The sequence below is a fragment of the Entelurus aequoreus genome, linkage group LG19, assembly GCF_033978785.1.
Source record: "Entelurus aequoreus isolate RoL-2023_Sb linkage group LG19, RoL_Eaeq_v1.1, whole genome shotgun sequence".
Lineage (NCBI taxonomy): Eukaryota > Metazoa > Chordata > Actinopteri > Syngnathiformes > Syngnathidae > Entelurus > Entelurus aequoreus.
In genome coordinates this window covers 41,702,694-41,726,628 of record NC_084749.1, presented here as the reverse complement: position 1 = coordinate 41,726,628, position 23,935 = coordinate 41,702,694, and positions in this window count along the sequence as shown.

The following is a 23,935-nucleotide window of genomic DNA, read 5'->3' as shown; positions in this document are numbered from 1 at the left end:
GAGGGCAGTGGAAGCGATTCAGATAGGGAAGATGCTGTGAGAGGCGGGTGGGACCTGATATTCAGCTGGGAATGACTAAAACAGTAAATAAACACAAGACATATATATACTCTATTAGCCACAACACAACCAGGCTTATATTTAATATGCCACAAATTAATCCCGCATAACAAACACCTCCCCCCTCCCGTCCATATAACCCGCCAATACAAATCAAACACCCGCACAACACACTCAATCCCACAGCCCAAAGTACCGTTCACCTCCCCAAAGTTCATACAGCACATATATTTCCCCAAAGTTACGTACGTGACATGCACATAGCGGCACGCACGTACGGGCAAGCGATCAAATGTTTGGAAGCCGCAGCTGCGTACTCACGGTACCGCGTCTGCGTATCCAACTCAAAGTCCTCCTGGTAAGAGTCTCTGTTGTCCCAGTTCTCCACAGGCCAATGGTAAAGCTTGACTGTCATCTTTCGGGAATGTAAACAATGAAACATCGGCTGTGTTTGTGTTGCCGCAGCCGGCCGAAATACACCGCTTCCCACCTACAGCTTTCTTCTTTGCTGTCTCCATTGTTCATTGAACAAATTGCAAAAGATTCACCAACACAGATGTCCAGAATACTGTGGAATTTTGCGATGAAAACAGACGACTTAATAGCTGGCCACAATGCTGTCCCAAAATGTCCTCTACAATCCGTGACGTCACGCGCAGACGTCATCATACCGAGACGTTTTCAGCAGGATATTTCGCGCAAAATTTAAAATTGCACTTTAGTAATCTAACCCGGCCGTATTGGCATGTGTTGCAATGTTAAGATTTCATCATTGATATATAAACTATCAGACTGCGTGGTCGGTAGTAGTGGGTTTCAGTAGGCCTTTAAACCTAAAATTGAGTAAACTTTTGTTCAAAGCAGAATCTCCCCAATCTGTATTATACTGGAAAATTAATCTTCATCTTTTAACCGAACAGCAGACAAATCGGCTTAAATTTATCATTTCCATCAATACAAACCGTCCCATTGAGTGAGCAGACCCTCTTAAGCACTGCAGCTGCCACCTCATGATAAATAAGGTGAATGAAAACACTATTTACTATCAAAGGATTACTGTGGGATTTTTTTATTTTTATATCCCAAGTCAAGGTTATTTTTTATCTTTTTATAACACACCCGTTGGTATCGATGGTACAGTCATGGGAAAAGGGAACGCACATATAATATTAAGAACGGCAGGGAAAAGTATGTGGCCGGAAAGGTGGGAAAACACTGACAGTAAGTCAAGTGAAACACAGTTAAATGACAAAACTGGAAGCTCTAACGTCCAATCAGGGACCATTGCAGTACACGGCCCTCCTAAGAGTTGTCTTTAAACCTCATATTGGCCATTACACAATCATATTTTATGACACAGTAAAGTATATCAGTTGGGGACATTTGGAATATAATAAGAGAAGGGAAAATAAATCATTCCCTCTTAAAGTTAAAACAGTTGTTTATGAACTCTATATCCTGTGTATGTAACACGGAACATATACCACAGCAAATAGTGTGTAATACTGCTGTAACTGCCTATAGTCACAGACCAAATCTGTAATATATCAATTATGTTATGGGACAGCTTGTGGGAATGGTAACACTTTAGTATGGGGAACATATTATAAGTAACAACGACTTAATTAAGAGTTATTTGGACACTAGGGGAACTTATTCTAAGTAACATAGACTTAATTTAGAGTTATTTGGTTAGGGTTAGGGTTTTACTGGTTTTATAATAAGGCCATGCAGAATAAGGCATTAATAAGTACTTAATAATGACTAATTAAGAGCCAATATGTTACTAATTTGCATGTTAATAAGCAACTAATTAAAGGCCTACTGAAATGAATTGTTTTTATTTAAACGGGGATAGCAGATCCATTCTGTGTCATACTTGATCATTTTGCGATATTGCCATATTTTTGCTGAAAGAATTTAGTAGAGAACATAAACGATAAAGTTCGCAACTTTTGGTCGCTGATAAAAAAAGCCTTGCCTGTACCGGAAGTAGTGTGACGTCGCACGTTGAAGGGCTCCTCACATTTCCCCATTGTTTACACCAGCAGCGAGAGCGATTCGGACCGAGAAAGTGACGATTACCCCATTAATTTGAGCGAGGATGAAAGATTTGTGGATGAGGAACGTGAGAGTGAAGGACTAGAGTGCAGTGCAGGACGTATCTTTTTTCGCTCTGACCGTAACTTACGTAAAAGGGCTCATTGGATTCCACTCTTTCTCCTTTTTCTATTGTGGATCACTGATTTGTATTTTAAACCACCTCGGATACTATATCCTCTTGAAAATGAGAGTCGAGAACGCGAAATGGACATTCACAGTGACTTTTATCTCCACGACAATACATCGGTGAAGCACTTTAGCTACGGAGCTAACGTGATAACATCGTGCTTAAATGCAGATAGAAACAAAATAAATAAGCTCCTGATTGGAAGGATGGACAGAAGATCAACAATACTACTATCAGGAGACACCGAACCAAACACTGGACCTGTAACTACACGGTTAATGCTGTGCCGCCTGTCGAAGCCTAACAATGCTGTTGCTAATGACACCATTGAAGCTAACTTAGCTACGGGACCTCATCAGAGCTATGATAAAAACATTAGCGCTCCACCTACGCCAGCCCTCATCTGCTCATCAACACCCGTGCTCACCTGCGTTCCAGAGATCGACGGCGCGACGAAGGACTTCACCCGATCATCGATGCGGTCGGCGGCTAGCGTCGGATAGCGCGTCTGCTATCCAACTCAAAGTCGTCCTGGTTGTGTTGCTGCAGCCAGCCGCTAATACACCGATCCCACCTACAGCTTTCTTCTTTGCAGTCTTCATTGTTCATTAAACAAATTGCAAAAGATTCACCAACACAGATGTCCAGAATACTGTGGAATTTTACGATGAAAACAGAGCTGTTTGTATTGGATACAATGGTGTAGCAATACTTCCGGTTCAACCATTGACGACACTCGCAAACGTCATCATATCGAAACGTTTTCAGCCGGAAGTTTGCCGGGAAATTTAAAATTGCACTTTATAAGTTAACCCGACCGTATTGGCATGTGTTGCAATGTTAAGATTTCATCATTGATATATAAACTATCAGACTGCGTGGTCGGTAGTAGTGGGTTTCAGTAGGCCTTTAATGGTGAATATGTAGTATAATATCTCGCTACACAAAATGATCAAAGTTATTTAAATATAGAGTACATAACAACCTGATTGTATTCTTGGGGAAATGATAGAAAGGGGAAATGGGAGTCAAAATTAATAGGCTTTTAGCTGAACAGAAACCTGTACTCATTTCAAAGGCCCAATTGAATGGAGTTATCAGAATTCCACTGCTGCCTGAGGGATTCTGGAGATGGCTAAGGTCGAATTACAGTGTAGTTCACCTTGGACTAAGGAAAAATATGCCTTAAGAGTAGACTAGAAACTCAGAAGTTGCTTGTCCCTACAAAATGCGACAAAAGCAGACCAAATACAGGAACATGCAAATATGATGTATTAGAGTTGCCATATGGGATAAATACAAACTTCAATAGAACAACCAACAAAACTGAAGCGACTGATGTGTGTGAAAGCCGTAGATATGACCTTCACATTCCCTCCACCTTCTGAGATTGTCTCATGTTGTGGGTGTTGCTGGCTCCACAAAGTGTATCCGAACTTCATTTCTGATCATTCAGATCTTTTGGTCCTCCATGTTTGTGCCTTCCTCACAAGACTACCAAACACTGATTCATCCCCTGGGACCATACTTGCCAACCCTCCCGATTTTCCCGGGAGACTCCCAAATTTCAGTGCCCCTTCCGATAATCTCCCGGGGCAACCATTCTCCCGAATTTCTCCTGATTTCCACCCGGACAACAATATTGGGGGCATGCCTTAAAGGCACTGCCTTTAGCGTCCTCTCTCAGCTGAAACCTTCACCCCTTAACAGCCACATGCTGTCCAGCGTGCTGGCACAGTCACATAATGTAGCGTTGGACGGGTTTAACAATGGTCTTTACTCGAAGATGTCAAGAAATGCTGACACGTTGTATGATATTTTAACTGGTTTAATGACAACGTTAATTTCAAGGACACACACACACACACACACAGCCATACGTGTCACTCTGACGGTGACCGTATAAACAACTTTAACACTGTTAATAATATGCACCACACTGTCAACCCACACCAAACAAGAATGACAAACACATTTCGGGAGAACATCCGCACCATAACACAACATAAACACAACAGAACAAATACCCAGAATCCCTTGAAGCACTAACTCTTCCGGGACGCTATAATAACATCTACGGCTTTTGGAGCTCAGTGCACAACTGCGCACACAACAAGAAGGAGACGAAGCAGAAGAACGAAGAAGAGACATGGCGACGACGAGTAAAAAGAAGAAATACGCTTGCAAGTTCCAAAATGATTGAAAAAAAGAATTTAATTGGCGAAGTTGGTAGAGTGGCTGTGCCAGCAATCGGAGTGTTGCTGGTTACTGGGGTTCAGTTCCCACCTTCTACCTTCCTAGTCACGTCCGTTGTGTCCTTGGGCAAGACACTTCACCCTTTGCCTCTGATGGCTGCTGGTTAGCGCCTTGCATGGCAGCTCCCGCCATCAGTGTGTGAATGTGTGTGTGAATGGGTAAATGTGGAAATACTGTCAAAGCGCTTTGAGTACCTTGAAGGTAGAAAAGCGCTATACAAGTATAACCCATTTATCATTTATTATTTCATCCAGGACAGCTCGAAGGGTATGCTGCCTGCACCTCAACCCCGGCCTTACCAACCCCGCCCCCGCCACCCCCATCTCCCGAATTCGGAGGTCTCAAGGTTGGCAGGTATGCCTGGGAGACTTGAGCTCTCAACTGTGTTGTGTTGAGTCACACACATGCAAGGAAGACTCGAACATTCAAAAGGCTGGAACCCTTGCACCAGCTCTTCGAGCAGAATTTGCTGATTCTGCTTTAAATCAAAGTAATGTTTGCCCTTTAGAGTTGCCTCTGGATCAGACAGGGTTGTGCTGTTCCAGGAGCCCTTACATTATGTAATAGGTACTATTCCATCTTCAACTTACATCCTGGAGCAACTTGTGCTGAGGTGTGATCATCTGCTACTTTTTTTATCTTCAGTTTTGTCTTGGCAAGGTCGCCCTTTCTTGAAGTGATAACTTGGATTTCTTGCAGCACCCGGAGCTTACTGATGCAGGACTCTTTCAGAACACTGTTAACAACGAGCCGGACAGCAGGCCCAGCACAGCCAGCAGAGACCCAACCATGCGCTTCGTCAATCTTTGCATAACTGCAACTCGGTTCCAACTGCTTTCATGCACTCTTGCGTTTCATTTGCAAGGCACCGAGTAAATGTTGTCAATAGAATATTTTGAAGGCAGTTTATCTCACACCTTGAGGCATTGTGGCACGGTTAAAAGTCTTTATTTGCCAGTCTATAGTGATGAAATGGCACTCCCAGATGAGTCTGTGGCAAAGCCAGTCTGGTCCACATATCAGATAGTTTTAGAGCGCTGACTCTTTTACGATTCCCTTTACTTTTGTAAAACATCAAAGAGGATTTATTTTCAATTAGGAGCACAAAACCCCCCCACACAGTGTATTCAGCAAACGTTAACAAATCTCTTTCAACTCTGGGGTCATTTTATGATTTAATCAGAATAAATAATATAATTATAACTATTTTTATGATTTGTCATAATGTTTAGTTGAACTCAAGTCAACCTTTATCATGAATCTATTATCTATTGTAATTAATGTGTGTGTGGGTGGGTTTCATCATAGGTCAGATTGCCTCAAATGTTTTCTCCTTAGGTGGGTTAAATGTGTTAGGAATGGCAATACATATTTGGAGTTGAACCGGTGAATAATTTGTCAAAATCCTTACGCCCCAGCCAACGTTCCCTCTCAGGGGCCCGCCTGCGCAATTGCGCACTGCTCTTGCGTCTTCTGCACACAGCAAATCTATGCCGCACACAAAATCAAATCCCATCTGAGCTCTAAACAAAATAAACACATAACAATGTATTGTGTGAATGCTCCAAAGCAGTCACACATATGGTTTTCTACACCAAAATGCATCTATTTATTATTATTATTCAACAACTTCTTCTTCTTCTCCAGATTTTGGCGCGCTCTACTTTCCAAATTTTTCACCCTATTCAAACCATTCCAACTGTTCAGCCTATTCAGGAATCGCGGGCTTTCTCTTGACAAATTCCAAAAATTCCCAGATTTCCAAGAACTCCATTTTTCAAACGTCCACCATTTCCACATTTTTCAACCGATTCAAACCATTCCCCCTTCAACACATTCAACCATTATTGAAATTTAAACTATTATTTTTCCAAGTTCAAAAAAATTCCAGGATTTTCCAGAATTCCTGGTTTTCCAAAGCCCTATTTCCACCCTTTTTTCTGGCGACTACTCCTTCCACATTTTTCAATCCACTTTAACTGTTCCACCGTCAAAACATTCCTCTTAAATAGGACAAAAAACAAAGTAGTTTTTTGAACTGGAAAAATTCCCGGTTTTCTCGAAATTCCAGGAATTCCTTAATACCATTTTTCAATTCAACATGTTACATTTTTCGACCAATTTGAAAAAATTCAACACCAACTAGAGATGTCCGATAATATTGGACTGCCGATATTATCGGTCGATAAATGCTTTAAAATGTAATATCGGAAATTATCGGTATCGGTTTCAATAAGTAAAATGTATGACTTTTTAAAACGCCGCTGTATGGAGTGGTACACGGATGTAGGGAGAAGTACAGAGTGCCAATAAACCTTAAAGGCACTGCCTTTGCGTGCCGGCCCAATCACATAATATCTACGGCTTTTCACACACACAAGTGAATGCAAAGCATACTTGGTCAACAGCCATACAGGTCACACTGAGGGTGACCGTATAAACAACTTTAACACTGTTACAAATATGCGCCACACTGTGAACCCACGCCAAACAAGAATGACAAAAACAGCACAATTTCAACATGTAACATGCATTTTAAGAAGAAAAAATACATTTTAGAAAATAAATACTTTAAAAAAAAAAACATTACAATAGCATGTACTACAAACAACTACAGTAGTTCTATGAAACAGTGTGACAATTCTTTGGGGAGCAGACTTTTGTTGGTGTCTCCTACAGGCTGCTTCTCTTTTAGGTAACAATAGTGTGGAGGGGGCGTGGCCTGTGGGCCTGCCGTGGAATGGGGTGTGCCAGGACCCGGCCTCGAGGACAGCGACAGGTGAGTGGATGGCCCAGGTGGGCCTTGTTATCTAATCACCTGTCGCCTTTGGAGCTGGAGTGAGAGCGAGAAAGACACGGCCAGAAGGTCTTATCTCTGTCCATGTGATGTCAGATGAAACAAAAAATTTAGCTGTTTGGCCACAATACCCAGCAATATGTTTGGAGGAGAAAATGTGAGGCCTTTAATCCCAGGAACACCATACCTACCATCAAGCATGGTGGTGGTAGTATTATGCTCTGGGCCTGTTTTGATGCCAATGGAACTGGTGCTTTACAGTGAGTAAATGGGACAATTAAAAAGGAGGATTACCTCCAAATTCCCCAGGACAACCTAAAATCATCAGCCCGGAGGTTGGGTCTTGGGCGCAGTTGGGTGTTCCAACAGGACAATGACCCCAAACACACATCAAAAGTGGTAAAGGAATGGCTAAATCAGGCTAGAATTAAGGTTTTAGAATGGCCTTCCTAAGTCCTGACTTAAACGTGTGGACAATGCTGAAGAAACAAGTCCATGTCAGAAAACCAACAAATTTAGCTGAAGTGCACCAATTTTGTCAAGAGGAGTGGTCAAAATTTCAAGCAGAAGCTTGTGGATGGCTACCAAAAGCGCCTCATTGCGGTGAAACTTGACAAAGGACATGTAACCAAATATTAACATTGCTGTATGTATATTTTTGACCCAGTAGATTTGGTCACATTTTCAGTAGACCCATAATAAATTCATAAAAGAACCAAACTTCATGAATGTTTTTTGTGACCAACAAGTATGTGCTCCAATCACTTTATCACAAAAAAATAACAGTTGTACAAAGTATTGGAAACTCAAGGCAGCTATGACAATATGTCCTTCACAAGTGTATGTAAACTTTTGACCATGACTGTATGTGTCTGTGCATGGAATCATGCTGGGCCCTGGCCTGCCTGTCAAAGAAGGTAAAAAAGGGTCTTCGACCCGCCGCTCCCCTACCCTTTGACCGAGGTTATCAAAGGTTGCCATTTGAGCTGACAAGAGTTGGAGAGAATTAGTGCAAAATGGATAAACCACAAAAGAGCAAGGGAGGCGCAGATAAGTTAAGAGAAAAAAGGCTGAAAAGTCTACACATGGACACAGCAAAATGTGCCAAATTAACAGGTTTGTTAGCCATTGCCAAAACATAACCAACACAGTGTACAGCTTTATGATGGAGCTGGTCTTAACTGGTCTTAGTTAATTTTGCCAAAACACGTGACGGGACAGATTGAGGGGGTCAGAATAACAACTGTCAGCCCGGTAATATGTTGATTGATTGATTGATTGAGACTTTTATTGTAGGTTGCACAGTGAAGTACATATTCCGTACAATTGACCACTAAATGGTAACACCCGAATAAGTTTTTCAACTTGTTTAAGTCGGGGTCCATTTAAATTGATTCATGATACAGATATATACTGTCAGATATATACTATCATCATAATACAGTCATCACACAAGATAAACACATTGAATTATTTACATTATTTACAGGGTTAGGTTTGGTTGTTATCATCAGTCATCAACAATTGAGAACAGAGAAATGGATATTGGAAAAGTGTAGGTCTGACTTGGTAGGATATGTATAGCAAGTAGCGGACATAGAGTGAGAGAGAGATCAGAAGGCATAAGAAAAAGTATCTGCATTTGATTGTTTACATTTGATTATTAACAATCCGGGGAGGGTGTTAGTTTAGGGTTGTAGCTGCCTGGAGGTGAACTTTTATTGCGGTTTTGAAAGCGGATAGAGATGCCCTTTCTTTTATACCTGTTGGGAGCGCATTCCACATTGATGTGGCATAGAAAGAGAATGAATTAAGACCTTTGTTAGATCGGAATCTGGGTTTAACGTGGTTAGTGGAGCTCCCCCTGGTGTTGTGGTTATGGCGGTTAAGGAAGTAGCAGAAGAGGGTTGCCAACCGTCCTTTAAAAAACTTAATTTTCTCGAATTTTGTGACAAAAGTATGCGTTCCGTTTTCAGCTGTCAAGGGACACACTTTGTCCTGTATTTTTATTACCATGAGAATCAAAGAATATCTTTGAAATATCAAAAGATTCCACCTAGTCACAACAGCTTCACAAGTCTTCCACAGACTAAGCTAGTCGATGCCAGAGTGCCTGGTAGCTCACCTGTCAAACTTATTTTAGATAAACTTTTCTGCCATCTGGGAATTAGCATTGCATTGACTGTCTAGCTCGCTAGAGTTAACTGCAGAGGAACCGGTAGTCAAAATGTGACTTTCCAAATGCGAGAAATTGGGAAAGTTTGGTGATCGTTTTTGTCCGACGGGGAAGCTACATGTGGCTATCACGACTGAAAGGTAAGTGCTAGCTTAGCAACTCTACTACTTAGCAACTCTGCTCAATTTTGTCCTCATTGTTTGTCGAAGTTGTTAAACTGAACATAGTGTGTCCAGTTTTGTGATAGTGACACTACAAAGATTTCCAACAGGTCATAGGCGCTGATCCCGTGGGTGCTTCGGGGCCTGAGCACCCATGCACCCGTTGATGGAAAATTCTTTCTCACCACCAAGCAAAAACCGTGCATGCTCAGGCCACTTCTACAGTCAGGTTATCCAGGGTAAATCCCACCTAACCTTATCCTTGTCCACACACACACAATGGTCTTTTAAGACCCTCTCCCCCTCCGTCATAGTCATAGTCACCTCCAGTGTTGCTTTGTGTGCAAGTTCTTACATTTATCTTATCTGAACAATATCCAATGTTGTGGTATTTCAATTAACTGGAATCCAGTGTGCTGTGGGGCCCTATTGTAGTGAATCACACCTGACCCATCATAAATTAATCAAATCTTTATCGGACACGTGAAAGTACACAATGTGACAAAGAACATTTTACAACAATCAATCTCAGGATGTAGATATCTGGTCAGGACACTCCTCCCTCTTTTGCCTTCACCTTCATTGTCCATTCGTTTTTGGTGACTATATATACTCTGGACCGAGACGTTGAGTCCGCAACATACATGGCGGACAATAACTGATACAGTCTGCTTTGTCAGTCCAAAAGCATTCGCCGTTTTCCGTAGTCTCCCTCGACGACCAGGTAATATAAAGCACACACTACCTTTTTTATCACATCCACGGGAGCCCACATTCTCGTTGACTCTCCTTCGACAAATGGACAAAGTTTTTGCATTTGTGTGCAATGTTGTTCCAGACCACAGCAAACGTTATCCAGCTTGCAATGATTGTAATAAATCCATTAGAAGAAGACAGCCTGCCGTTTCCTTTAACTTGGACACACACATCTATACGTTTGGCCATTCTAAGACAGTCATTTCCAGAAGTTATTTCATCCTGGTGAGAAGCCTCCATTTTACTAATGATTTACAATGTTGCAAAAATGTGTAGAATAAAAATTTCAATACAACATTTCTTTCAATGAAGATTTGCATCAGCCTTTGATAGTAGGCTAATATAAACACTTACATCATGTGTTGCCTTCATTATAACATTTATATAAGGCTTTTAATTTTTTGTGGCTACAGACAGATTTTTTTGGTCCAATATGGCTCTTTCAAAATTTTGCGTTGCTGACCCGTGGTCTAACTCTTTCTCTTTAAGGCTGCCCTGTCCCCTAGCTATGTTCCAGAGATATGGACTTCACATGCATTATTCACATTTGTAAGTTTACTATACTCTGTGTTCTTGCTGACATCCACCTGGATGGTCATTAAGCCTACTACTTGTACAGAGTGACTATAATGAACGCAACCATCTACAGGGTGTCCATAAAGTCTGGGTACAGATGTGCGAATGGTTTTCAGATAAATTGGATGAAAATATCAATATTACTAAAGACTTTGTGTTGTTCAGTTAATAAGCTATGTTTTATGTAAATTGTGAAGTCAACAGACATAATCTTCGATACTGGTCTCAAGGCAATCCCCATTGGGTGGATCCATCCAAACAGCAAGGCAGCCAAAAGGTGATGGTGTGGTGTGGTTTGTGGAAAGCTCGTGTGCTAGGACCTAATTTGGCAAAGCGCATCAAATTGCGCATTGAAAATCACGGAAATCATGTTAAAATAGTATTTATCAACATTAGAATTGAATAAAATGGGTTTCTTTTAAAAATCATGTGTTTTTAACCATGTACCCAGACGTTGTGGACACCCTGTATTATAGCATTATTTTAAAGACACCAATAATGTCAATGTACATTTGTTGAAAAAGTCTCATTCTTAATGTTCTTTTGACCCACCTGGCCTCTCTTTCTCTTTCTTTAGAGCATATTTGGAGTGAACCCTGATTTGCAGTTTACACATGTTATTTTTCTCCCATTGTGAGTTCACTAAATATCTCTTACTTTATTTCTAGAAGAGAAAATATCAGATGAATCTAGCATATCTGGCCTCACCTCTGCTTTCTGTCTCCCGCTGAACACCAAGGTCTGCGTCCGACCATTAGGAGACCACAGGGAAGACCCAGGACACGCCTTGGGATCTCCAGGGAAGAGCTGGACGAAGTAGCTGGGGAGAGGGAAGTCTGGGCTTCCCTGCTTAGGATGGATGAATGACACAAAAAAACAACAAAAAAAAACAAGTTAGCAGTATAACAACACAATGGCGTATGTTATGGTTCCAATAATAACCCCAGACAGCCACAAATTGCATCAATCAAACCATAAACACAGCTGAAAACAGTAAAGTAATGAGTTTAATTTTGCCACAAGCATGAATTATAAAATTGTTCAAACTGTAAATGAGGAGTTGGTCCTTCAATCCTCTTTTGCGTCACCTAAAATTAAACAAATTAGATTTTAAAATGTCAAATTTTGCAGTACTATCCCAATACGCCCTAACCGAAATATAAAACAGAGCCTGTATCACACAGTATTTGATAGAAATCTCAAGTAGGGCTGCAAACAACGACTATTTTGATCAGGGGTCCCCAAACTTTTTGACTCGGGGGCCGCATTGGGTTAAAACAATTTGGCCGGGCTGTATATATATACACTACCGTTCAAAAGTTTAGGGTCACATTGAAATGTCCTTATTTTTGAAGGAAAAGCACTGTACTTTTCAATGAAGATAACTTTAAACTAGTCTTAACTTTAAAGAAATACACTCTATACATTGCTAATGTGGTAAATGACTATTCTAGCTGCAAATGTCTGGTTTTTGGTGCAATATCTACATAGGTGCATAGAGGCCCATTTCCAGCAACTATCACTCCAATGTTCTAATGGTACAATGTGTTTGCTCATTGGCTCAGAAGGCTAATTGATGATTAGAAAACCCTTCTGCAATCATGTTCACACATCTGAAAACAGTTTAGCTCGATACAGAATCTACAAAACTGACCTTCCTTTGAGCAGATTGAGTTTCTGGAGCATCACATTTGTGGGGTCAATTAAACGCTCAAAATGGCCAGAAAAAGAGAACTTTCATCTGAAACTCGACAGTCTATTCTTGTTCTTAGAAATGAAGGCTATTCCACAAAATTGTTTGGGTGACCCCAAACTTTTGAACGGTAGTGTATGTATGTGTATATATATATATATATATACATATATATATATATATATATATATATATATATATATATATATATATATATATATATATATATATATATATATATATATATATATATATATATATATATATATATATTTGAATAACTATTAGCTATTATTGTCCATTTAAATGTAAGGACAGAAAAAGGAAAATAAGTATATTTTTTCTGTAAAAAAAAAAGGACGGTTACGAGCTTGGCTTGGGGAGGCTTTGAAGCTGGAGCAAACTTGGCTTGGGCTGGCTTCGAGGCGAGGAGCTGATCCTCCATTTCCAGCTCAATCAACACCTTCCAGTACCACTTGTCAATCCATGCCGCACTGTACTTCTCTGGAGGGTCCTTGGTCGCAGAAAGTGGAGCTGACGGCGCCCCTGCAGGAACAGGCAGCCTTGCAAGAGGAAGAGCTGGTGCTGCACAGCTGCACACTGATTTATTATTGATTAACTCCTGGCATTTTTAGCACCCTCAATAGATTAAATGCATTTAATTGCACCATTAATTGATTGATTGACTTTCGGCGGCCAGCTCCACCACCCACACCGGTGAACATCCAGGGATCAGGGGGCGTACTTATCAAGCTTCTTAGAGTGCCATTTTACACTTAAATCCTGAGAATTTGCGAAATTTAGTCCTACTCTCAAACTTAAGAATAAAAGCTTTTTATCAACGTTCTTGAGTCTAAGAATCACTCCTACTCTCCACGATATTTAAGAGACCTTCAGAGGTGTCTTAAGTGGTTAGGAGTTGCCAGCAGGGGATGGCACTGAGGCGAGAGAGACGTGCGCGAACGTTCAGGGAACGGAACAATGTTTTTGTTTTGTTTTTTATGACGAGCAGCTGATCAAACGGTATCGTTTAGACAAGAGCGGATATTATTTTTGTCACAGATTTAATACTTTTCGATTCTTTGTTGATTTCTGCATGTGGCTGCAGTGGGCTAGTATATATAGAGCCACCCACACCAGTTTCAAATTAGTTGCCTAATTAATGAATTGGAAAGAAAATGTTATGACAGTAGCGTATGTGTGTGGCCGTGAGGTAAGTGACGTCAGTGAGTGTGTGGGCGATAGAAGAGAGGGAGCGGTAGCGTGCGTGCCGGCGGGGACTAGTTTGTTTTGTATTATTTTGTAGTTTATTGTCAAAATATACACTCCCATTGTCCACTTAAATATTTCCAAGATATTTCTTTATTCTTAGACAACGGATTCCCTTCCGTGATTGGTCATTTCTATGGACACAGAAATGACGTCACCTAAAATTCCGTTTACGGCACATAGTAATGTCGTAATTCAGCTCTGAGTGTGACACTTAAGATTCAGTCCTACACTTCGCTGAAAGTGTGAGTAAGACGCTTGATAACTAACTTTTAAGTGCAGCTTTCAGCGAAGAATTTATTTACTCTTAAGTCAACTCTTAGCAGACTTCTTAGGAGTAATTCTAAGAAGCTTGATAAGTACGGCCCCAGATATATAAATATCGGACTCATTTAAAAACCTGGGTGTTTACCTCAACAATAAACTGGACTGGACTCACAATTTAAACGCTGTGAACAAGAAGGGTCAAAGTCTCCTACACATTTTGAGGAGGCCGAGGTCCTTCAGGGTGTGCGGGTCAGTGCTGAGCACCTTTTACGACACTACGCCGTCGTTTGCTGGGGTGGGGGCGGCGCGGTCAGAGACAGGAACAGACTTAATAAACCGATTAAGAGAGCTGACTCCGTCCTAGGATGCCCACTGGACAGCATCGAAGAGGTGGCTGAGAGAAGAATGCTGACCAAGTTGACAATCGTAATGTCCAATCGATCTCACCCCATGCACGGCACTGTGGAGGGCTTGAGTAGCTCCTTCAGTATTAGACTGTTACATCCGCAGTGCAAGAAAGAGCACTATCGCAGGTCCTTTCTACTAGGGCTGTGAATCCTTGGGTGTCCCACGATTCGATTCAATATCGATTCTTGGGGTCACGATTCGATTCAAAATCGATTTTTTTCTTTCAATTCAACACGATTCTCGATTCAAAAACGATTTTTTCCCGATTCAAAAGGATTCTCTATTCATTCAATACATATATTTCAGCAGGATCTACCCCAGTCTGCTGACATGCAAGCAGAGTAGTAGATTTTTGTAAAAAGCTTTTGTAATTGTAAAGTACAATGTTTTATCAACTGATTGCAATAATGTACATTTGATTTAACTATTAAATGAACCAAAAATATGACTTATTTTATCTTTGTGAAAATATTGGACACAGTGTGTTGTCAAGCTTATGAGATGCGATGCAAGTGTAAGCCACTGTGACACTATTGTTAATTTTTTCTATTTTTATAAATGTCTAATGATAATGTCAATGAGGGATTTTTAATTACTGCTATGTTGAAATTGTAACTAATATTGATACTGTTGTTGATAATATTCATTTTTGTTTCACTACTTTTGGTTTGTTCTGTGTCGTGTTTGTGTCTCCTCTCTATTGCTCTGTTTATTGCAGTTCTGAGTGTTGCTGGGTCGGGTTTGGTTTTGGAATTGGATTGCATTGTTATAGTATTGCTGTGTATTGTTTTGTTGGATTGATTAATACAAATACAAATAAAAAAATAAAATAAAATAAATAAATTAAATTTAAAAAAATATATTTTTTAAAAATGAGAATCAATTCTGAATCGCACAAGGTGAGAATCGCGATTCGAATTCGAATCGATTTTTTCTCACACTCCTACTTTCTACCCACAGCCAGAAGACTTTAAAACGCACTTATGTGAATAATGTGATGTTTTTTTGTGGTGCGCAATATCGATGTTCGTGTTTTTTTGTTGTATTTTACCTTTATCTAAACATATTAGTGAGCTATATGTAGTATTTAATAGAGATGTCGATTAATGCTTTAAAATGTAATATCGGAAATTATCAGTATCGGTTTCAAAAAGTACAATTAATGACTTTTTAAAACGGACCGGTACATATCCGGTAAAACACGGACGTAGGGCATACTTGCCAACCCTCCCGATTTTCCCGGGAGACTCCCCAATTTCAGTGCCCCTCCCGAAAATCTCCCGAGGCAACCATTCTCCCGAAGTTCTCCCGATTTCCACCCGGACAACAATATTGGGGGCGTGCCTTAAAGGCACTGCCTTTAGCGTCCTCTCCAACCTGTCGTCACGTCCACAACAGAACAAATACCCAGAACCCCTTGCAGCACTAACTCTTCCGGGACGCTACAATATACACACCCGCTACCACCAAACCCCACCCACCATCTCCCAAATTCAGTTTTGAGGCATGTTTAAAAAAAAAAAAAATAATGCACTTTGTGAAAGTCAAAGTATAGTATTTCCCATAGTTGTAATGGGTATCAGGATTATCTCAGGGAGAGCATATCCCAAATTCCAAGATGTTATAATAATGCACTTTGTGACTTCAATAATAAATATGGCAGTGCCATTTTTTTTTCCATAACTGGAGTTGAAGTTGTTCTCTTATTTTGGAAAACCTTGTTTTTGATTGATTGATTGAAACTTGTAATAGTAGATTGCACAGTGCAGTACATATTCCGTACAATTGACCACTAAATGGTAACACCTGAATAAGTTCTTCAACTTGTTTAAGTTGGGGTCCACGTTCATGGTAAAGTTACATTTTTTAATGCATCCAGCGGGGCATCACAACAAAAATATTCATAATAATGTGTTAATTCCACGACTGTATACATCGGTATCGGGTGATATTGGAATCCGTAATTAAGAGTTGGACAATATCGGAATATCGGATATCGGCAAAAAAGCCATTATCGGACATCTCTAGTATTTAATAATATTTTTTTGTTTTTCATTACGCTTCACTTCTGTTACTTTATGTAAAAACCTGCACTGCAACAATGCAATTTCCCCATTGTGGGATAAATACAAGTCTATCCTATCCTAATTATCAACATTTTAGCCATCTAATAGATTGTATGTTTAATCTTATGACATCAGCGCATTGGTGCCTAGCATTGCATTTGTTATTGCGCCCTTTTTCATTGCATTGCAATTTGACGCTGATTTTAAAAGTTCTTGAACTGATCTTGACAAGGCTTCACTGGCAGACTTTGGTTAAAATGATAGTTAAAGGCCTACTGACATGACATTGTTTTATTTAAACGGGGATAGCAGATCAATTATATGTGTCATACTTGATCATTTTGCGATATTGCGATATTTTTGCTGAAAGGATTTAGTAGAGAACATCGACGATAAAGTTTTGGTCGCTGATAAAAAAAAGCCTTGCCTGTACCGGAAGTAGCGTGACGTCGCAGGTTGAAGGGCTCCTCACATTTCCCCATTGTTTACACAAGCAGCGAGAGCGATTCGGACCGAGAAAGCGATGAAAACCCCATTAATTTGAGCCTGAATGAAAGATTTCTGGATGAGGAACGTGAGAGTGAAGGACTAGAGTGCAGTGCAGGACGTATCTTTTTTCGCTCTGACCGTAACTTAGGTACAAGGCACAATTCCACACTTTCTCATTTTTCTATTGTGGATCACGAATTTGTATTTTAAACCACCTTGGATACTATATCCTCTTGAAAATGAGAGTCGAGAACGCGAAATGGACATTCACAGTGACTTTTATCTCCACGACAATACATCGGCAAAGCACTTTAGCTACGGAGCTAACGTGATAGCATCGTGCTTAACTGCAGATAGAAACAGAAGAAATAAGCCCCTGACTGGAAGGATAGACAGAAGATCAACAATACTACTATTACTATTAAACCCTGGACCTGTAACCACACGGTTAATGCTGTCCATCCTGGCGAAGCCTAGCAATGCTGTTGCTAACGACGCCATTGAAGCTAACTTAGCTATGGGACCTCGACAGAGCTATGCTAAAAACATTAGCTCTCCACCTACGCCAGCCCTCATCTGCTCATCAACACCCGTGCTCACCTGCGTTCCAGCGATCGACGGCGCGACGAAGGACTTCACCCGATCATCGGTGCGGTCGGCGGCTAGCGTCGGATAGCGCGTCTGCTATCCAACTCAAAGTCCTCCTGGTTGTGTTGCTGCAGCCAGCCGCTAATACACCGATCCCACCTACAGCTTTCTTCTTTGCAGTCTTCATTGTTCATTAAACAAATTGCAAAAGATTCACCAACACAGATGTCCAGAATACTGTGGAATTATGAGGTGAAAACAAACGACTTAAGCTGGCCACCGTGCTATTCCAAAATGTCTGCTTCAACCCGTGACGTCACGCGCAAACGTCATCATACCGAGACGTTTTCAGCCGGATATTTTTTTCGCGGGAAATTTAAAATTGCACTTTATAAGTTAACCCGGCCGTATTGGCATGTGTTGCAATGTTACGATTTCATCATTGATATATAAACTATCAGACTGCGTGGTCGGTAGTAGTGGCTTTCAGTAGGCCTTTAAATGCTCCCATAACACAGATATATTGTCATAAAAACAAGATATGCTTTGTAAAATACCCCCGATGTCGATGGACTGGTGAATGATGACATTGTGACTCTGTCGACAAACGCATTTGTCTGCGACAAATTTTATTGTCGACATTTGTCGATAATGTCGACGAATCGTGGGACGCAACATGTATCGAGACAGCCACTTTGAAACCACAGGCACCCACAGCACCGCACAGCATACTATACGTCTACGGTGCATAAAGGAGTGTATTAATTAGCAACATATTGAAAAGGAAATTATCGTGCTGTGATTTTACCTGTCCGGCCCACTTGGGAGTATATTTTTCTCCATGTGGCCCCCGATCTAAAATGTGTTTGACACCTCTGGTGTACATATACTGTAACTCAGGCTGCAAAGGCCTTTTTTTTTTTTTAAGATACTGTGGTGAAAGTGTAATTAATATGCAATGTAAAAACGCATCCCTCTTCCTGACAATTTCAAACACAGCTCATGCAGCAACACATTTTGATGGATGCATTCTGAAACAAAATCAGATTTGGTGCACATATTTGCAGGCTTGATTCCTGTTGCTGTAATGTGTGCTGCTGTAGTCATTATAAAAATGACTACATTCATTTACTTCCTGGTTTATGGACATGCGGGCACTGTCCCCACCCTAGTGCAGTGGCAAACTGACGACCTCCTAATATTCATATACACTATATTGCCAAAAGTATTTGTCCACCCATTCAAATGATGAGAATCAGATGCCCTAATCACAGGTGTATAAAATCATGCACTTAGGCATGGAGACTGTTTCCATAAACATTTGTGAAAGAATGGGCCGCTCTCAGTGATTTCCAGCGTGGAACTGTCATAGGATGCCACCTGTGCAAGAAATCCAGTCGTGAAATTTCCTCGCTCCTAAATATTCCAAAGTCAACTGTCGGCTCTATTATAAGAAAATGGAAGAGTTTGGGAACAACAGCAACTCAGCCACGAAGTGGTAGGCCACGTAAACTGCGGACGCTGAAGCGCATAGTGCAAAGAGGTCGCCGACTTTCTGCACAGTTTGTCGCTACAGAGCTACAAACTTCATGTGACCTTCCAATTAGCCCACGCGCAGTACGCAGAGAGCTTCATGGAATGGGTTTCCATGGCCGAGCAGCTGTATCTAAGCCATACATCACCAAGTCCAATGCAAAGCGTGGGACGCGGTGGTGTAAAGCACGTCGCCACTGGACTCTAAAGCAGTGGAGATGCGTTCTCTGGCAATCTGTTGGACGAGTCTGGGTTTGGAGGTTACCAGGAGAACGGAAAATGTCGTACTGCATTGTGCAGAGTATGAAATTTGGTGGAGGAGGAATTATGGTGTGGGGTTGTTTTTCAGGAGTTGGGCTTGGCCCCTTAGTTCCAGTGAAAGGAACTTTGAATGCTACAGCATACCAAAACATTTTGGACAATTCCATGCTCCCAACCTTGTGGGAACAGTTTGGAGCGGGCCCCTTCCTCTTCCAACATGGCTGTGCACCAGTGCACAAAGCAAGGCCAATAAAGACATGGATGACACAGTCTGGTGTGGATGAACATGACTGGCCTGCACAGAGTCCTGACCTGAACCCAATAGAACACCTTTGGGATGAATTAGAAGGGAGACTGAGAGCCAGGCCTTCTCCACCAACATCAGTGTGTGACCTCACCAATGCGCTTTTGGAAAATTGGTCAACAATTCCTATAAACACACTCCACAACCTTGTGGACAGCCTTCCCAGAAGAGTTGAAACTGTAATAGCTGCAAAAGGAGGACCGACATCATATTGAACCCTATGGGTTAGGAATGGGATGGCACTTCAGGTTCATATAGATAGATGGATAGATAGATAGATAGATAGATAGATAGATAGATAGATAGATAGATAGATAGATAGATAGATAGATAGATAGATAGATAGATAGATAGATAGATAGATAGATAGATAGATAGATAGATAGATAGATAGATAGATAGATGGATAGATAGTACTTTATTGATTCCTTCAGGAGAGTTCCCTCAGGAAAGTTAAAATTCCAGCAGCAGTGTACAGAGTTGAGATCGAATTTAAAAAGTAAAAAGTAAATAATGGGGGTATAAATGGAAACAAAATAGAAAAATATTACAATAAGAATAAAAATAAAAAGCAACAATGAGAATAAAAATATAACAGTAAAATAAGAATATAACAAGAGAAACTAGGCAGTAGTGACCATGTTATGAAAAAGTGTGAGTCATAGTAGGCCTATACTGGTTCACATGCACTGGCTTCCTGTGCACTTAAGATGTGACTTTAAGGTTTTACTACTTACGTATAAAATACTACACGGTCTAGCTCCTCCTATCTTGCTGATTGTATTGTACCATATGCCCCGGCAAGAAATCTGCGTTCGAAGAACTCCGGCTTATTAGTGATTCCCAGAGCCCACAAAAAGTCTGCGGGCTATAAAGCGTTTTCTATTTGGGCTCCAGTACTCTGGAATGCCCTCCCGGTAACAGTTAGAGATGCTACCTAAGTAAAAGCATTTAATTGCCATCTTAAAACTCATTTGTATACTCTAGCCTTTAAATAGACCCCTTTTTAGACCAGTTGATCAGCCGTTTATTTTCTGCTCTGCCCCCCTCTCCCTTGTGAAGGGGGGGGGGGCACAGATTCGGTGACCACAGATGACCCGCTAGCTGTCCAAAGTCGGGACCCGGGTTGGACCACTCATCTGTGCATCAGTTGGGGACGTCTCTGCGCTGCTGACCTGTCTCCACTCAAGATGATCTCCTGCTGGCCCCACTATGGACTGGACTCTCACACTATTATGTTAGCTCCACTATGGACTGGACTCTCACGATATTATGCTAGATCCACTATGGACTGGACTCTCACACTATTATGTTAGCTCCACTATGGACTGGACTCTCACGATATTATGCTAGATCCATTCGACGTCCACTGCACCGGTCGCCCACGGGAGAGGGTACCCACATCTGCGGTCCCCTCCAAGGTTTGTCATTGTCATCCCATTGGGTTGAGTTTTTTCTTGCCATGATGTGGGATCTGAGCCGAGGATGTCGTTGTGGCTTGTGCAGCCCTTTGAGACACTCGTGATTAAGGGCTATATAAATAAACATTGATTGATTGATTTGATTTTTATTAAGGATCCCCATTAGCTGGTTGCCACAACAACCCACTAGTCTTCCTGGGGTCCACAAACTCAATACAATTACAAGTAAAAGCATATAACTATAACTAGAGATGTCCGATAATGGCTTTTTTGCCGATATCCGATATTCCGAAATTGTCCAACTCTTAATTACCGATTCCGATATCAACCGATACAGATATACACAGTTGTGGAATTAACACATTATGCCTAATTTTGTTGTGATTCCCCGCTGGATGCATTAAACAATGTAACAAGGTTTTCCAAAATAAATCAACTCAAGTTATGGAAAAAAATGCCAACATGGCACTGCCATATTTATTATTGAAGTCACAAAGTGCATTACTTTTCTTTAACATGCCTCAAAACAGCAGCTTGGAATTTGGGACATGCTCTCCATGAGAGAGCATGAGGAGGTTGAGGTGGGCGGGGTTGAGGTGGGGGGGGGTTAGCGGGGTTGTATATTGTAGCGTCCCGGAAGAGTTAGTGCTGCAAGGGGTTCCAGGGTATTTGTTCTGTTGTGTTTATGTTGTGTTATGGTGCGGATGTTCTCCCGAAATGTGTTTGTCATTCTTGTTTGGTGTGGGTTCACAGTGTGGCGCATATTTGTAACAGTGTTAAAGTTGTTTATACGGTCACCCTCAGTGTGACCTGTATGGCTGTTGACCAAGTATGCATGGCATTCACTTGTGTGTGTGAAAAGCCGTAGATATTATGTGATTGGGCCGGCATGCAAAGGCAGTGCCTTTAAGGTTTATTGGTGCTCTGTACTTCTCCCTACGTCCGTGTACACAGCGGCGTTTTAAAAAGTCATACATTTTACTTTTTGAAACCGATACCAATTATTTCCGATATTCAATTTTTAAGTATTTATCGGCCGATAATATCGGCAGTCCGATATTATCGGACATCCCTAACTACAACTACACCAGTGGTTCTTAACCTGGGTTCGATCGAACCCTAGGGATTTCGGTGAGTCTGCTTCAGGGGTTCGGCGGAGCCTCCGCCGCGGAGGTCAAGACACACCCGACTCATTGTGTAAATAAAAACTTCTCCCTATTGGCATATTATGGATACCCTCATACAATGTTCCCTCTAATTTTCCATATGCGTGAGCAAACGCAAATACTCCTTGAGTATTCAGTGGAGCACGTGTGAGCACACCTGTCCCAAACCTGACTAAATAACAAATTAAATGTTTTATTATTATAATCAAATGACAGCTGTCCATGAGATTATTTTCTAATATAAGTGTTTTGGCCCACTTACAATGACAATAACAAAAAATGTTGTTTTTCATGAGCTGTGTACTAGAATTGTATGTCTGGGTGGAAAATGAAGAAAAGGAACAGACTTTGCTGTGAAAATAAATAAATAATTGTATTTGATCATTTATCATTTAAAATGACATGAGAGTGGCACTTGCCAAGGTGAAGCCCCGCATATCTGAACTGGTCTCTCAAAGGCAACAGCAGAAGTCACACTGATTTGCAGGTGTGTAATTTGTTGTGAGTTCATGCACTGTGTTGGTTTTGTTCTTTGAACAAGGTGATGTTCATGCATGGTTCATTTTGTGCACACATATAACTTTGTCTTGAATTTGAAAAAAAAAACATTGTATTTTTCACTAAAGAAGGGTTCGGTGAATGCGCATATGAAACTGCTGGGGTTCGGTACCTCCAACAAGGTTAAGAACCACTGAACTACACGATACAGAAACAAATACAAATCATCACCAAGCAAACAATTTACAGTCTCAGAATATTCATTACCATATAAATATAACTACACAATAAAAAAAACTAACACACATCATTAACAAGCAAACTAATTTACAGACTCAAATAAAATATTTAAACATTATTATCAAAAATTGTGTAATTTAATTTGGCCCTTGGTGTCTCTTGTTTGCGTGTTGGCGTTTGGGCTTGCTGGCGGGCTGGCGCTGGCTGGTCTCTGTGATCCTGTTGGCGTGTGGTTGCCGGTCGCGTTTTTTTTTTGATCGCTTTGATTTGATTGGGTGGTGCTGGCTGTCTGGGGGTGTTGTGGCTGCTGTTTCTGCTGCCGTTTGTTTGTGGTGTGGGCGCCCGTGGCTGCTGGATCCGGTGCAGGGGGGTTGCTGATGTTGTGACTGGTGGCAGCGCGAGCGCGCGGTGGTTGTCGGGGCTGACAAACTGTGTATATGTATGTGTATGTGTGTGTGTGTATGTATGTATGTATGTATGTATGTATATATATGTGTATGTGTATGCATGTGTATGTGTGTGTATGTGTACATGTGTATGTTTATGTGTATGTATATATATATGTATGTATATTTCTGGGGGTACGTTCTGGGCCTGCCTGTCGGGTGGGGGTCGGCGCCTCAGGCTACTGCATCCGGACTGCGTGTCTGGAGCTCCTGGGTCCCACCGTCCATCCCTTCCGGGTGCCCGTCTTGGTTGGGGCCTGCTGGGTCTGGTCCC